At 40.9% G+C, this 18,291-nt stretch overlaps 1 protein-coding gene across 4 annotated transcripts in view; it reads right to left on the minus strand.

Annotated features, from left to right (window-relative positions):
- LOC135511110 (attractin-like protein 1) overlaps positions 1-18,291 on the minus strand; it is a 327,206-nt gene that overhangs the window by 137,232 nt on the left and 171,683 nt on the right. The gene's annotated exons all lie outside the window — the stretch shown is intronic.

Below are 18,291 nucleotides of genomic sequence, written 5' to 3' on the forward strand. Positions count from 1 at the left end.
GAGTGGTTATTTGTTTTATAAAAAAGAATTGGTCTCTTTACTGAAATTAATTTCCCTTGTCTTTTTTGGGGCCTAGTATCTTAAGCCTTTGTCTGGGGAAAAATGTATCTATAACTGTTACTGGGGTCTAAGGTCCTCCAACGGTCTACCGTCCTCCCTTGAGGAGTTAACTAGTTTGTCTTCTTTTACTAAATCAGAAGTTAATATCCTGGGGGACCTAGATTATGATTGGAAATGCAGGCTTCAGACAATCTAAAAGACATGTGTAATGATCTAAACCTAACCCAGCTGGTTACTAAGCCTACACGGCCCAACCCTAAATATTCTTCAAAGTCAACTTTAATTGATCTTATCCTAACAAATACACCAAGACATTAGTGACCATTGCCCAGTTGTTTGTGTTAGAAATGTGGGAATAATTTTATTTATATATATTTTTTTAAATCAGCCTCGTGTCATCACAATGAGGAATTTTAAAAACTTCAGTTAACAGGCATTTAAAAATATATTTTTTTACATGATCTTTATTTTTGTGACCTTAATTGCATTTCAGCTATGGCAGCTATCCCTGAACCTGATTTAGCTTTAAGCCTTTTTAGAAATGTCTTCAATACTATTGTAGTTAATCATGCTCCCTTAAAAAAATTAAGGGTTAAAGGTTGATTGAATGCTTGGTACACTCCGGAATTATCAGAAGTCATTCATAAAAGCGATAATGCTTGTGTCAAGGCCAGGAACACAGGCTTAGGACCGGACTGGTAAGCTTTTATGCAACTGAGGAATCATTGTGTAAGACAAATCAGAAAGGCTAAATCTGATTATTATGTAACTGCTCTATCGGATTGTAATGGGAACCCGACAAAATTCTGGAAAACTGTAAATCCCTGAAGGATTCTACTTCCTCTTCTTTGCCACAACAAATTAATTCAGACACTGGCCTCATTACAGAAAAAAAATGCATTGATGCATTTAAATCACCATTTAATTTCAGCGGAGTATCTTTTTGAAATATATTTTAAACCCATTCACAGTGATATTGGGCTGGATGCTGATAGGGGAAACTTGCTGAATGATCAGAGAAATTATACTCAAAGCTTTTCTTTTAGGCTACTTACAGAAAAAAAGCAATAGACAACAAGAAATCCACAGGGACTGAACTATTGGGTCCTGGTCTGCTTAAGTGTGCAGGGCCAATTATTGTTGGCTCAAAAACCCACATTTTCTATTGACATTTTTTAATCAGGAAATATTCAAAAATAATGGAAATCAGCTCGTGCCGCCACTCCATAAGAGAGGGGATAGTAGTGATCTTAATCATTATCGCTCCATTTCAAGGCTTCCTTGTCTAGCTAAGATTCATGAATCATTGGTAAATGTACAACTTTGCTCTTTTTATCTGAGAAATGTATTTTGAATGTAAACCAATCAGGGTTTAGGCCTGGGCGTAGCACTATTACAGCAACCACTTAGTTGATCTTGTCAATACTTTAGACATTAAAATGAAATGTGCAGCTTTGTTTGTGGACCTGTCAAAAGCTTTTGATACTGTTGATCAGGCTATTGATACTGTTGATCAGGCTATTGATACTGTTGACCGTGCTATTTGAACAAGTTGTCCTCGATAGACCTGAGCTCTGATTCCTGTTCAAGGTTTCATGATTATCGTAGTGACAGAACTTATGCCATCGTGATTGATCAGAATTTCTTGAAGTGGATAAAGCTGTACCACAGGGGTCGATTTTGGGACCTTTTCTCTTCACTATTTACATAAACACCACTGGTCAATCTGTTAAAAAATGTCAACTTAATCTTTATGCAGATTATACTTTATATAAAGTGCATTCGGAAAGTATTCATACCCCTAAACTTTTTCCACAGACCACTTCCCATTTTCTGCATTTTGTAACGTTACAGCCTTATTCTAAAATGTATTAAATCGTTTTTCCCCCCTCATCAATCTACACACAATACCCCATAATGAAAAAGAAAAAACAGGTTTAGACATTTTTGCAAATTTACTAAAAATAAATAAATAATATCACATTAACATGAGTATTCAGACCCTTTACTCAGTACTTTGTTGAAGCACCTTTGGTAGCGATTACAGCCACGTGTCTTCTTGGGTATAACGCCATAAGCTTGGCACGCCTGTATTTAGGGAGTTTCTCCTATTCTCCTCTGCAGATTCTATCAAGCTGTCAGGTTGGATGGGGAGAGTCGTTGCACAGCTATTTTCAAGTCTCTCCTCGATCCTGACGAGTCACCCAGTTCCTGCCACTGAAAAACAATCCCACAGTGTGATGCTTCCAACAACATGCTTTACTGTAGGGATGTTGCCAGGTTTCCAGACGTGACACTTGGCATTCAGGCCAAAGAGTATGATCTCGGATTCATCAGAACAGAGAATCTTGTTTCTAATGGTCTGAGAGTCCTTTAGGAGCCTTTTAGGAAAATCCAAGCGGGCTGTCATGTGCCTTTTATTGAGGAGTGGCTTCCGTCTGGCCACTCTACCATAAAGGCCTGATTGCTGGAGTACTGCAAAAGGTTCTCCCATATCTACAGAAGAACATTTGCTCAGTTTGGCCAGGCGGCCAGCTCTAGGAAGGGTCTTGGTGGTTCCAAACTTCTTCCATTTAAGAATGGAGGCCACTGTGTACTTGGGGACCTCCAACGCTACAGGATTTATTTGGTACCCTTCCCCAGATCTGTGCCTTGACACGATCCTGTTTCAGAGCTTTACGGACAATTCCTTCGACCTCATGTCTTGGTTTCTGCTCTGACATGCACCGTCAACTGTGGGACCTTATATAGACAGGTGTGTGCCTTTGCAAATCATGTTTCATCAATTGAATTTACCACAAGTGGACTCCAATCAAGTTCTAGAAATCTTGAGGATGATCAATGTAAACAGGATGCACCTGAGCTAAATTTAGAGTCTCATCGAAGGGAGAAGGTCTGAATACTTATGTAAATATGGTATTATCAGCAACCATCACTCCTGTGTTCCAATGACATGTTGTGTTAGCTACTCCAAGTGTATCATTTTAATAGACTAGTTGAGTATCTGGAGCATCAGCATTTGTGGGTTCGATTACAGGCTCAAAATGGCCAGAAACAAAGACCTGGCCAGAAATGACCAGAAATGTAACTTTTAACAAAGCAAACCTGTTAATTGAAATGCATTCCAGGTGACTACCTCATGAAGCTGGTTGAGAGAATGCCAAGAGTGTGCAAAGCTGTGATTAAGGTGGCTACTTTGAAGAATCTCAAATATATTTTGATTTATTTAACACTGTTTTGGTTACTACATGATTCCATATGCGCTATTTCATAGTTTTGATGTCTTCACTATTATTCTACAATGTAGAAAATAGTAAAAAAAATAAAAAACACCCAGGAATGAGTAGGTGTATCCAAAATTTTGACTGGTGCTGTATATTATCTTCCTTCCCTGCTAATCAGGGCCTGTTCCAGTCAAGGGACACCAGGTGAGTGGGCTCTCTGGACATTACTCAATCATGGTAATGCTTTACCTAAGGCTAGTGGTTGCTATGAACCGTTACATAAGGGGACTACTTTTTCTCTGTGATGCAAACGGCTTTAGCTGCAGCACCATAGGTTCTCTCCCATGACAAGATCAGTATTGTAGTTTCATAACTAAATTTACCACCCACATTTTTCACTACTGTGATTTTCTCATGTTTTAGCTCATGCCAGCGGACATTGAATGGCATGTTAATATGTTGGCATGTAACATTTCTCCACAATGTGTTGCTTTATGTTGTTTATCAGTGGCCTGCTTAACCAAGTTTACCTGGACTAAGTGGAAGAAATCCTGTCTGGTACATACAATGGCAGTAAACACACAGACTAAACTAGAAGGATAAGCATGTGCATTGCTTTCTCTCTGTGGTTTTAGGCTGGATTTTTGTACAAGCACTTTGTGATGACTGTGGAGTTAAAAGGGGCTTTGTAAATACATTTGATTGATGGATTGATTGATTGACCAAGTCCCCCCTGCTCCCCCACCACAAGCAAAACTAAGTTCACAAACTAACTCAAAAACACCTGTCATTTACTGTATACAGAACCTCCCTCTATGATTCTTTGGTCAAACACCTGGTCATGTCTGAAAAATACCTCTGAGGTACATTGGCAGCTGAGGGTTTCCATGATTTACTGCCATGTACGTTTCTAGTGAAATTGCCTCCCAATGAAAAACATTGAGAAAGGGTGAATTTCATCCAGAGGGACACGCCATTAAGAGTGATCTCACATTGCAGCCTTGGTCTGCCGTCAATGCACTCTGCCCTCAAGTACACCCGGCTGACGCACGGTGGCGAGGATGGCCACTCAACTTACGACAGCCGCAGTCGGGAAAGCAACAACAATCGATAAGCAGAGCGGGCCCTGTTCTGCAGGAGACGTAAAGAGGTAGCGTCATCGCCAGGTCTCGGTGGCGCTGGAACTCGAGCAAATTGTCCATATCACTGCTTCTGACATAAGCTGCTCGCATGGACAAAATCCCTTCATCATAAAAGAGCACTCACTCGTTTTTATCTCAGCACTCACTTGTGGAATTTTACTCTTACAAAACCATTTGCCTTTTACTATGTTTCATTAAGAAGCTCTTTGAGGAAAAGGAAGTGATGTTAACTTGCTAGTCTGAGGCCTTTCAGCAGGCCTGCAGATTTTTTACAGGGTGGAGATAGCCCATTTGATGGTGTATGGTAGATCAGTTTAAATATGTAAATGTGCAATATTTTAATTACGTTCCGTTGATAGGGGGTTTCTTCTACCCTACCATAACTAAAAAGGAACATGGATATTATAAATAGCAGGCCAACTGTATTAATAATAAATAGAGGACAGTCAACAGATCACATAAGATGATGAAGCCAGAGGGGAATTCTTCCACACAAACACTCAGTCCCATCCCACAGGCCTCTGTTCCAGCTCCACTCCCTCTCTACTAGAATCTAATTGTTTGGTGATCAGAGGTTAAGAATGTACTGAGTGACAGTGCCCTCTAAAGCTGAATAGTAACCTCTTTGAGTTGCTATGGGTGAGACCAAACCAAGAGAGAGAGGGAAGAGACAGTCACAAGCCTCTGAAGTCAATGATAAGTCTCCAAGGCCCAGAGGCCCACATTAAAGTAACTGTCAAGTGTTTCCAGAAATATGACCTACAATTAATTACAATATGAGTTAAATAGTTTTCCTTCCAAAAAATTGTAAGTAAGTTAAAAAGCAGCTTTTCTGTGTTGTAATGGTGTGTGCGAACCCCAACAACAGAATGGTAAGGGAGTATACTAGTCATTAAAAATATTCATACGAGTAGACCGCTGATTGGCCAGCTTATCCTCCTCAGGAGTATGACATCATACTCTCTGAGGTGGGTCTTTTAAGTGTTTATTCTACAATTTGTGCTTTGGCCACCAATACGGGTATCGGACGAGTCAACAACATTATTTGATTATGAGTTAACAGAATATTAGAACGTCCCAAAAATGTCCTCCAGGACAAACCTCCAGGGGTCCATGACGCAACGTTCCAAGAACTTCAAAAAAAGGTCCTCAGGGATGTCCCCGGGACGAGCCAGGAACCAGACAAAACCTCCAGGGAACCATGACACAACATCCTCTGGGACGTCTTCGGGACAAACTGGGAACTAGACAAAATCTCCAGGGGACCTCCCAAGTAACGTTCAGGGGACTATGACACAACGTCCCAAGAATGTTCAGGTGACCTTCAGGGAACCATGACACAATGTTCAAAAAAATGTCCCTGGAACAGACAGAGAACAATTAAAAGGTCCCCCAGAAAACGTTCCCTTGGGACCATCATAAGGACTAGTCAAACAAAAGCCCCGAGAAAGTCCCCAAAGGGTATTGACATGGTTCTTAGTGACATCCTGGGAACATACAGGGAGCTAGACAAATGTCCCCCAGAGAACATTCACGCGATATTGTTAGAATGTTCTCAGAAAGTCAGTGGGATAAAGAACCTATTGGGAACGTCACCGAATGTCCTCAGGACATCCCCGGTTTGCTGGGTTGTGTACAATTGACCAATTAAGTGATCTTAATCTTTGTATTGTATCTAAATATTGAATAAAGTCACAAAGTCGTATAGAAAGACATTCTATTTGACCACTTTTTTTCCTATCTGTTTTTCTCTCTCCAGTTTTTCTATCGGTCATACATGTTAAGAGACAATCTTGAGTCAATTGGTCTAAACGGTAACACCCTGAAATGCCTGATAATGATCATGTAAAATGTTGTGTTCGAGTTAATGGCTGCCTAATACATTGGTTCCCCGTTGACATTGGTGTAAAACAGGGTTGCATTTTATCACCTATTCTGTTCTCAATGTATATTCACGATCTGTCTCTGGTCCTGGAAAAAAATAATCTGTTAACAATGAATGAGGGTCTGTTCTTTTCTATGCAGATGACAATGTGTTGATCTCTGAAATGAAAGATGACCTTGAAGAAATGTTAAATGTTGTTTTTCCTGGTGTCAACAATGGAAACGGAATATCAATGTAGACTAAACTAAGGTAGTACACTATAGGAACTCAGCAGGGCCTAGAACTCTTTCTTTTTTCTTCTTCTGTTGTCCTGCCACGTTAGATGTCGTCAGTGAGTCCAAGTATTGGGGGTTGATTATTAATGAACTTTTTTGATTACAATATGTGTCTTAAGAACATAGCATAACCATGCAAATCGTGCCCTTGGAGCCATTGTTACAAATTGTAAAGCCATTGGTGGCCTACCTTTAAAAATGTTTCACTAAACTTTGATTCATCGGTGCTATCAATTATTATTTATGCTGCAGTGGTATGGGGGGAACAGAAATTATACTAGTATTAATGCTGCTTTTAACAGTGCCTGCAGATTTGACCTTGGTGTGGGTAAATACACGCCAAATGCTGCTATTCAGGGAGATATCGGCTGGAAAAGGCTGGCATCACCAGTGGCGTTGGATTCTAAAGAAAAATGGCTGAGATTTTGCAGCATGTCAAATGAACGTCCATATAAACGTGTGTTTTTTGCGTTTGTGATGTTACAACTGCAAATAAAAATGTTATATACAGTACCATGTCAATGCCTTTTTTAACTCCATCCATATGACTCACTGATACAAACAGACAGTAATCTAGAAAAGACCGGAATGCTTTTCAATCAGCACTTTTAGAGAGCAATGAACTAAAGTGGTACCAACTGATAAACAAACTGTGCACCCACTGCCTTTTTAAAATTACCTTTTGGCACAGAACCCCCTGTACTGTTTTCAAGCAATATCTTTTGCAAAATGTAGACGTAAACACTCCCCTAGATAAACGTGTATGTTATTTTTGTAACGATGAAACATTGACACATGGATATTTTTGGGATATTTTTTGTCACCTGTCCAGACAAAATGAAAATTAACAGTCTTCATGAAAATAATACATTCCGTGACATTATAATAGGTAACAATAATGTTAATGCCTGTGCCAAAGCCGGCCATCCTGTCCTCCAACGGAGACGTAAATGTCCTTTCTTTTCAACTCTACTCTGTTTTGAGTTTATGCATACGTGTGTGTGTGTGTGCGTGTGTGTGTGTGTGTGTGTGTGTGTGTGTGTGTGTTATTTTTGTATATGTATTTTGTATTGTTGTATCATTGTGGAGTGACACGTAAATACTTTTTTTTCTAACTAGACTCACTGCTTCTCCTTCTTTTCCCAATGTACATCATTGATATTCAATAAAGCCTGTCGTCCGCTAACAACCATCACCAGAGGTTTGTGCATGTTCCGGTCTCTGGGAACGGACGTGACTGCAGGGAGGGAGGGGGGAGGGGGGGGGGTTTGGAGGTTGAAAACAGGCCCAAATGGGTTCCTAGTACCAGGAAGAGTGCTATCCAGCAGTTCCACCCTGCAGGGTCCCTGAAAAACACTCTCCAATGACAAAATAGTCAGCAGCAGCTTTGGTCATAAGTGCAAACCAATGTATGGATACTTCTAATTATATCGAGTGCTGTGGATACTACTGTTTATATCGAGTGCGGTGGATACTACTGTTTACATCGAGTGCGGTGGACACTACTGTTTACATCGAGTGCAGTGGATACTACTGTTTATATCGAGTGTGGTGGATACTACTGTTTACATCGAGTGCGGTGGATACTACTGTTTATATCGAGTGCGGTGGATACTACTGTTTATATCGAGTGCGGTGGACACTACTGTTTACATCGAGTGCAGTGGATACTACTGTTTACATCGAGTGTGGTGGATACTACTGTTTATATCGAGTGTGGTGGATACTACTGTTTACATCGAGTGCGGTGGATACTACTGTTTATATCGAGTGCGGTGGATACTACTGTTTATATCGAGTGCGGTGGACACTACTGTTTACATCAAGTGTGGTGGATACTACTGTTTACATCGAGTGTGGTGGATACTACTGTTTATATCGAGTGTGCTGGATACTACTGTTTATATCGAGTGTGGTGGATACTACTGTTTATATCGAGTGCGGTGGATACTACTGTTTACATCGAGTGCAGTGGATACTACTGTTTATATCGAGTGTGGTGGATACTACTGTTTACATCGAGTGCGGTGGATACTACTGTTTATATCGAGTGCGGTGGATACTACTGTTTATATCGAGTGCGGTGGATACTACTGTTTATATCGAGTGCGGTGGATACTACTGTTTATATCGAAAACTACTGTGCGGTGGATACTACTGTTTATATCGAGTGCGGTGGATACTACTGTTTATATCGAGTGCGGTGGATACTACTGTTTATATCGAGTGTGGTGGATACTACTGTTTATATCGAGTGCGGTGGATACTACTGTTTATATCGAGTGCGGTGGATACTACTGTTTATATCGAGTGCGGTGGACACTACTGTTTATATCGAGTGTGGTGGATACTACTGTTTATATCGAGTGCGGTGGATACTACTGTTTATATCGAGTGCAGTGGATACTACTGTTTATATCGAGTGTGTTAAAGAGATATACATTGGAATTATTGAGTGGAATACATTTTTGGGGGTCTATGGTTGACTGTCCTTTATATTTCATTTGTATGTGTGTCTGTTCGATTTACAGTTACACATTTCTCATGCTAAAGTGAACAGTGTTTGAACAGTGTTTCCCAGAGACATCTGTCAACTGATTAATTTAACCAATTTCACCAATCAACTGATAAATTTCACCAATTTGGTTTTATTTGAGAAAATAAGTGAAAAACAACTGTCATATTGTTCAGATTTAAGTGCCTGTTGCGACATCATTATAATTCCTCTGCATTGCGGTAGACATTAATGACCATGAGTCACTTGAACCCCCAATCAGCAGCCATGATATTATCTCCATTTCCCGTATCTTTAAACAGGCAGCACTTAACCTGGCCTCTCCTCTTACATCCATAGGAAAGAGGATCTCTATCATCAGATACAGATTGTGCTATGTTGTATGTGCTGTTTCAATTTCCCTTTTATCCAATAAAGGACACTTTGTTACTACCATCGTCGGATGGCGAGCGGCTACTAAGGTACACCGCACAGTGCCTATCAGCAATTACATTATGAAAGGCATTCTATTTAATGATGTCCGCTGAAAGGGTAAATAAGTGACTCTGTGTTGGGAGAAAATCTAATCACGGACCAATCGTGTGCCCAGAGTGGGGGAAACAACATGGCCGCCTCACAGAAACCCATTTAATCAGCCGAATTAGGCCCGGCCACGCAGGAGTCAGTGGGAAGAGGAGAATCGATGAGAAGGCAGGATTCATACAGCTTTTGTTTCTGTGTGGTGGCAGGCTGGCTGGGTAGGTGATGGATAGGGGCAGGCGTTCACACTCAACGCCTTCATTAAACAGACAAACTGGATACACTCTGGAGGTGCAGGGGGAGTTCGAGGAAATGTGCTACACATGAGAAGTTCGGGGTATCAGTTTGCTGAGTATACTGAGCTCATCCTGACAGGTATATCGTCACTCACACCAAACTAATCATATAGAAATTTAGAGTAGTTCTGCCTCTAGTGGTCTGGGGGCTGTGCTTTGGCAAAGTGGGTGGGGTTATATCCTTCCTGTTTGGCCCTGTCCGGGGGTATCATCAGATGGGGCCACAGTGTCTCCTGACCCCTCCTGTCTCAGCCTCCAGTATTTATGCTGCAGTAGTTTGTGTGTCAGGGGCTAGGGTCAGTTTGTTATATCTGGAGTGCTTCTCCTGTCTTATCCGGTGTCCTATGTGAATTTAAGTATGCTCTCTCTAATTCTCTCTCTCGGAGGACCTGAGCTGTAGAACCATGCCTCAGGACTATCTGGCCTGATGACTCCTTGCTGTCCCCAGTCCACCTGGCCGTGCTGCTGCTCCAGTTTCAACTGTTCTGCCTGTGATTATTGTTATTTGACCATGCTGGTCATTTATGAACATTTGAACATCTAGGCCATTTTCTGTTATAATCTCCACCCGGCACAGCCAGAAGAGGACTGGCCACCAGGTTTCTTTCTAGGTTTTGGCCTTTCTAGGGAGCTTTTCCTAGCCACCGTGCTTCTACACCTGCACTGCTGGCTGTTTGGGTTTTAGGCTGGGTTTCTGTACAGCACTTTGAGATATCAGCTGATGTACGAAGGGCTATATAAATACATTTGATTTGATTTGATTCTGCTGAGAAATAAGAATTGGTCAAAGGGAACTCGTCTTCTGTTAATTAAAAAAAGTTAAAACAGAAAATACAGAGCAATATATGCAGGAAGGTAGCAGGTACAGTACACCGTTCAAATGATAGAAGACAGATGACATGAATTTGTAGGACAGGCAGAGAAACATATCCCAAGAAAATGTGTGACAAAGAATCTCATACTGCCTTGACTAGTAGAGTTATCATCTCCTGGGTCTACAAAGCCAACCCCCAAAAAAACAGGGGAAAAAATTTGGTAAAGTGTGATAACATGGTAGAAAAAAACTGAGTCAGGAAGAAGGTGCGAAGTCACCGTGACAGATTCAATCAAAATCCGTTCTACGAGGACAAACAGCAGCGCTCACTCTGCCCTCCAACCAGCCCTCAGAGCAGGGGTGATGTCATTCAGCTACAGGGGGCATACTCACACTAACAACGAGGGGGGAGGTGGGACTGGGCGTCCATCATCCATCCGGTGCAGTCTTTAACCCCCTAAGAGCAATGGGCCAGAAATACTTCCCGGTACAGCTCGGCAATACATCACAGAAATGGTGCGCTAATGTATCCCATGGAAACCACAGTGAATTGTCCTCATGACTGTACGCTAATTGGAATTATGAATAATAACATGTCATTTGTGAGGAGGTGGAGGACTAGAGCACGGCATGCAAACCGGAATGTGAAAAACATGCTTATTTATCTATGTAAAAAAATATATATAATCTTATGAAACATATACACCAATTATAAATATAACAAGTATGGCACACACCCACACATACACTGTATCCTAGCTGTCCCTCTTCCTCTAGATGTTCGTGGAGAGAAAGTGACAGCACTTCACAGACATCTGTCAAATTTAGGGGCTTCATATTCTTTGTGTTTAAGAGTGTTTAATTAGGAGGATGTCCCTTTCAGATCTGATTAAGTTCTGTGAAGTGGATTGAAAAAGTATGCGTGAGTGAGAGAGACAGAGAGACATCGCTTAGTGGGGAATGTGTGACAAGCCCTCGGTCATTGTCACCACTGAGACGGTGCATTAGAGTCAGACAGTGAGACACGGCTCTCAGTCATTCAGGCAGTGTGTTGGACAGCTCAGAGGGTCATCTGGGATGGTGGTTGTGCTAAAAATCAGACCAAGACCGGGGGAAGGAGGAGGACCATCCTTACACCCAGTCTCAATGCCACAGTGAATAACATCATGTCAGGTACAAGAGCACGCGACTACACTGGCACTGTTAGCGAGGACTGAAATGGTCACAGTCAATCTAGGTCCTCCTATAGGAGAAGGGCGTCAGTGGGCTTGTTTACATGCAGACTACCATAACAATACATGTAGAAATCTGCGGAGGACAGTGAAGCAAAGCCATTTGAAATGGCTTCAAGAGATATAGACATGTCTAAGACACACATTGTATGTGGGGGAAGGTTTAAAGAGCCACTGAAAACACCGATTGGCACATGTTTTTCTGTTGCTCATTAGAAAAGCGAGATTTCAGTCTTGGAGGTGTGTTTCCTGACCTATTTCACTTCCTCAAAATAACCAGAATGAATCTAACATAACTCAAGAAATCTGTACTGAATTTTGACGTCTTTGACAAGGATGTTTTAGATGCGCAATTTTAACTAAGGTGTTTGGTGCAGTGTTTCTCGAGTTCAGAAATGCACAACGTGTTGTCTTAAGTAAACAAAGTCAGAGCTGCTGGACAGGTCTGTTTCACTGTCTATACTATTGGATAGAGAGCTATCACCTCAGCTGTTCACCCCATGTTAGTGGGAAAATAGACATCATCAAATCAAAATCCAACCTTCATTTACCCGTTGTGACGCACGGATATTCCAAACTCCGTTTCAGACGAGACTGACTTTATGAACAAAATTATCCTTTTCACACGATCTAGTCAATTTTGGCACTAGAATAACTGTGTTTGAATCGAAGCCACGTAAGCTGTTTTCAAAGGGAAATGTAGCATTTTAAAGGCAGTCGCTCTTTAAAATGTTTGTGTAAAATGCTGTTAGAAAACCAGGATCTAGGTTTCTTAGGTAGACCGCCTAACTAGGGCTGTTATGGTGACCGTATTACCGCTACACCGGCAGTCCCAAGTCAAATTACATGTGACCGTTGAGTCACGGTAACTAGGCTTCTCCAAAACTGCGCTCTGATTCCGCTGATGGTCATTAGTAGGCCACTCAAGAACATTCAATATTGTCTTGGTAAGAAACTCCAGTGTATATTTGGCCTTGTGTTTTAGGCTATTGTCCTACTGAAAGGCAGACTGAACCAGGTTTTCCTCTAGGATTTTGCCGGTGCTTATAGCTATATTCTGTTTATTTTTATCCTAAAAAACTACATAGTCCTTGCCGATGAAAAGGATACCCATAACATGATGCAGCCATCACCATGCTTGAAAATATGAAGAGTGGTACTCTGTGATGTGTTTGTGTTGGATTTGCCCCAAACATAACACTTTGTATTCAGGACAAAAAGTACATTTCTTTGCCACATTTTTTGTAGTTTTACTTTACTGCTTTGCTGCAAACAGGATGCATGTTTTGGAACAACATCTTTTCTGTACAGGCGTCCTCCTTTTCAATGATTTAGGTTAATATTGTGGAGTAACAACAATGGTGTTGAACCATCCTCAGTTTTCTCCTATCACAGCCATTTAAAGTCAACATTGGCCTCATGGTGAAATCCCTGAGCGGTTTTCTTTCTCTCTGGCAACTGAGTTAGGAAGGACGCCTGTATCTCTGGGTCTATTGATACATCATCCAAAGTGTAATTAAAAGGATATTCAACATCTGTTTGTTTTTTTACCCATCTACCCTTCTTTACGAGGCATTGGAAAACCTCCCTGGTCGTTGTGGTTGAATCTGTATTTTAAATGCACTGCTCGACTGAGGGACCTTACAGATAATAGTTTGTGTGGGGTACAGAGATGAGGTAGTCATTCAAAAACCACGTTGAACACTATTATTGCACACAGAGCGAGTCCATAAAATGTATGTGACTTGTTAGGCCATTTTTACTCCTGAACTTATTTAGGCTACACACAACAAAGGGGTTGTATACTTATTGACACATTTTTTATTAATTTGCTAACATTTCAAAAAAACATAATTCTACTTTGACATTATGGGGTATTGTGTGTAGGCCAGTGACACAAAATCCCAACTTAATCCATTTTAGATTCAGGCTATAAGATCATTTTTGGGGAGAAAAGTCACAATCCTTTGAAAGTCAAGGATTGTGAATACTTTCTGAAGGCATTGTATGTAAAGACCTGATTAAATTGACAATAGTCTGATGGGTGAGAATATTATCAAGTGCTTGTCAAATTGTGAATGAGAGACTGATGAAGTGTGTGCCGCCTGCGCAAGAAAGATGAGCACAAGCCTTTAATGCAACTTTTTTCTAATAATCAGTCGAACCAAATATACTCTTCAGTTTTTCTGAAATAGACTACTTACGGATCTATTATGATGGTGTAGGCTATATTTATTAGACTAAAAAGTAGATGTTACAAAGATCAGTATCGGGGGCTTGTAGGCTACATGTGGAAGCCGGAGATGCTAAACGGGTTTCTGTTAATTAATAGTCAATTACCGTGAGACCGGCAGTTATTTGCATGACAGTTACCGGCTGACAAAATGTAATGACTGCCACAGCCCTACACCTCACAGACCAGATTCAGAAACTATAGACGATATTCAATCCCTTATTTTTGTCCAGGAAACAAATAAAAATTCAAAGGGGTTCATTTAATTCAGAGAGGGTGTTATTCTGTGTGTATCCGTGAATGAGATTTTTTTGTTGAGTAAAAACCTTTTGGAATGGATGTGAAAGAGAGTGTGGAGGAGAGGACAGGGAGGATGTATACTAATCATAGTCTTGGTGGTGATAGTAATCTCTCTCTTGTCAGCATCCGAAAGCCAAGGCCACAGAGCAACACATCTCTGCCTCCATCTGACACACTCTGAAGAGGACACAGCTAGACTGACCTGGCCTGCACATCCCAGAATAAAGCTTACAATATGACTGGTCTGAAAGAGTATTTACATAACAATAGCTACAGAAACCTGGAAAAACGGCATCTCATTTTGGATTTAAAATCCAACGAGTTTCTTCTCAACACGCGAGGTGTTCATTCATCTGAAAGGACAGATGCTGATAGTGAGCCATCACTAGATTTGAAAAAAATCCTATACACATTACATCCTAAACCAAACTTTAGAGCATGTTTGAGACTGGCCATTAGGAATCCTCTGGGCAATTCCTCATCATTACCGTGTCTGTATCGGAAGCCACTGAGGTCAATAGAACGGCCGGGCCTGGTCTCGTGTTACTGACGACAGAGTTGCGGCTCAGACGGCCCAATATACCTCTGTGGGATAGGGCTCATCATGATAATTAACGTCTCACGTTACCATCACATCTAAATAGCGCTCTGATAAAACAGCATTAATGGGAAATACATATGAGCCCCGATCGATGGACGGATGACCTCAACACAAGCCGCAGGACAGTATGCAATCAACTACATTCATATTGGAATCCTACCAGAGCACCTTCAACTTGCCTGTATTTGATATTGGAGGTTCTCCTCTAATAATGTTAATCTGTTTGATTGCTGCATCTAAGGCCAGCTGATGCTATGCTGTGATGGTCATGGAATAACTGTAATTGGCCGAATAGCAAAAGGGTTATGACGGTTATTTATTTTCATGACTGTATTCATCCATAACCGTCGGTTATGCGGTTGTATGGTAATTGGGCCAGTCCTTACCCAGAAAGGAATCCCAAATACTGTATGAGCTTCGGAGTGTGCAACTGTCCCAAATGTGTAGCTCTACTCCTCTGACATATTCCATTTCAACATATGTCTAGCATATCCTGTACCACCATCTTTCTTTCTTTCTTTCTTTTTGCTCAGGACTATTAGAGTGGATCTCAGTGTCAATTAACTAGACACGCTGTTTGCAGTCAGTCCATTCAATCAGATTTCAGTCCGTTTAATCACAACATTGCGTGTGACAGTCACCTTAAAATATCACTGCCAAAGTCTACTTCAATTTTATGGTTCATAAGATTAAACCATGAATATTTTGTACGGCCGTCTCAGTTTTAAGGCAATCCTAAGTAATTGATGGTGACACTGCAAAACTCACGGATCATTAAAGATTATATTTTTGCCAAACACGTTTCATTATAATTTATGCTCAATGTCGTTCTATCAAGGTTTTACGCCTTAAAAAGACACACACCGAGCGTTCTAGAGACATTTAACATATTTATATATTCTGTAGAGACAGATATTGTTTAAAACATATATTGTTCTTGAACATTCCTATGAACCGATCAAATCCATTGCAGGAAGAATAAAACCTTATATATAGTTTTGGAGGGGGGAATTATTCACTGTGTACATATAGTGCATTCAGAAAGTATTCAGACCCCTTGATTTTTTCCCACATTTTGTTATGTTACAGTCTTATTGTAAAATGGATATATATTTTTTCCATCAACCTACACACAATACCCCATAATGATAAAGCAAAAACTGGTTTTTAGAAGAAAATATATACTGTAAAAATAAACTGAAATACCACATTTACATAATTACACATTTACATAAGTAGTAAGCTACAAGCTTATACATCTGTATTTGGGGAGTTTCTACCACTCTTCTCTGCAGATCCTCTCAAGCTCGCTCAGGTTGGATGGGGAGCATCGCTGCACAGCAATTTTCAGGTTTCTCCAGAGATGTTAGATTGGGTTCAATTCCGGGCTCTGGCTGGGCCTCTCTAGGATATTCAGAGACTTGTCCCGAAGCCATTCCTGTGTTGTCTTCGCTGTTTGCTTAAGTTTGTTGTCCTGTTGGAAAGTGAACCGTCGCCCCAATCTGAGGTCCTAAGCGCTCTGGAGCAGGTTTTCATCAAGGATCTCTCTGTACAGTGAATATTGTTTCTCATGGTATAATGGTCCTTTAGGTGCCTTTTGGCAAACTCCAAGTGGGTTTTCATGCTCCTTTTACTGAGTGGCTTCCGTCTGGCCACTCTACCATAAAAAGCCTGATTGGTGGAGTGCTGCAGAGATGGTTGTCCTTCTGGAAGGTTCTCCCATCTCCACTGAGGAACTCTGTCACAGTGACCATCGGGTTGTTCGTCACCACCCGACCAATGCCATTCTCCCCCGATTGCTCTGTTTGGCCGGGCGGCTGCTCTAGGAAGAGACTTGGTGGTTCCAAAACGTCTTCCATTTAAAAACGTAGGCCAGAGTGTTCTTGGGGACCTTCAATGCTGCAGAAATCTTTTGGTACCCTTCCCCAGATCTGTGCCTCGACACAATCCTGTCTCCGAGCTCTACGGACAATTCCTTCAACCTCATGGCTTGGTTTTTGCTCTGACATACACTGTCAACTGTAGGACTTTATATAGACAGGTGTGCGCCTTTCCAAATCATGTTCAATCAATAGAATTTACCACAGGTGGACTCCAATCCAGTTGTAGCGGGTCAAGGGGTCTGAATACTTTCTGAATGCACTGTATGAGAAATACAATAGGCTTTCCAAAAGCACACAACGATCCATTTAATAGTGTTAATCAAATAATTCCTCTATACTGAGTCATTGTAATTGTATGCAGTTATTCAGTCGAGGAATAGGTGAACCTTCGTATTTGGTGCCTTGTTGCAAACAGGATGCATGTTTTGGAATATTTTATTCTCTACAGGCTTCCTTCTGTTCACTTTGTCATTTAGGTTAGTATTATGGAGTAACTCAAATGTTGTTGATCCATCCTCAGTTTTCTCCTATCACAGACATTAAACTAACTGTTTAAAAGTCACCATTGGACTCATGGTGAAATCCCTGAGCGGCTTCCTTCCTCTCCGGCAACTGAGTTAGGAAGGACACCTGTACATTTGTAGTGACTGTGTGTATTGACACACCATCCAAAGAGTAATGAATAACTTCACCATGCTGAAAGGGATATTCAATGTCTGTTTCTTTTTTACCCATCTATCATTAGGTGCCCTTCTTTGCAAGGCGTTGGAAAACATCCCTGGACTTTGTGGTTGAATCTGTGTTTGAAATTCATTGCTTGACTGAGGGACATTACAGATAATTGTATGTGTGGTGTACAAAGATGAGGTAGTCATTCATAAATCATGTCAAAAATCCATGCAAATTATGTGACTTGTTAAGCAAATGTTTACTCCTGCATTTATTTAGGCTTGCCATAACAAAGGGGTTGAATACTTATTGACTCAAGACATTTAAGCTTTTCATTGTTTATTAATTTGTAAAAATGTCTAAAAACATAATTCCACTGTCATTATGGGGGTATTGTGTGTAGGCCAGTGACACAAAATCGAAATGTAATAAATATTATATTCAGGCTATAACAACAAAATGTGGAAAAAGTCAACGGGTGTGAATATTAAGGTCCTGTAATTGTCTTCCTAGAAAGTGGAACATTCTACCAAAAGAAAAACAACAATGAATTATACAAACTCATTATAATGGTAGTGTATCCTCTGTGTTGCTTAACCATTGCTCCTGCTGTGTCTGCAATCAGCAAGGCCTTCAGTTGTTC

This window comes from Oncorhynchus masou, chromosome 23 (assembly GCF_036934945.1).
Source record: "Oncorhynchus masou masou isolate Uvic2021 chromosome 23, UVic_Omas_1.1, whole genome shotgun sequence".
Lineage (NCBI taxonomy): Eukaryota > Metazoa > Chordata > Actinopteri > Salmoniformes > Salmonidae > Oncorhynchus > Oncorhynchus masou.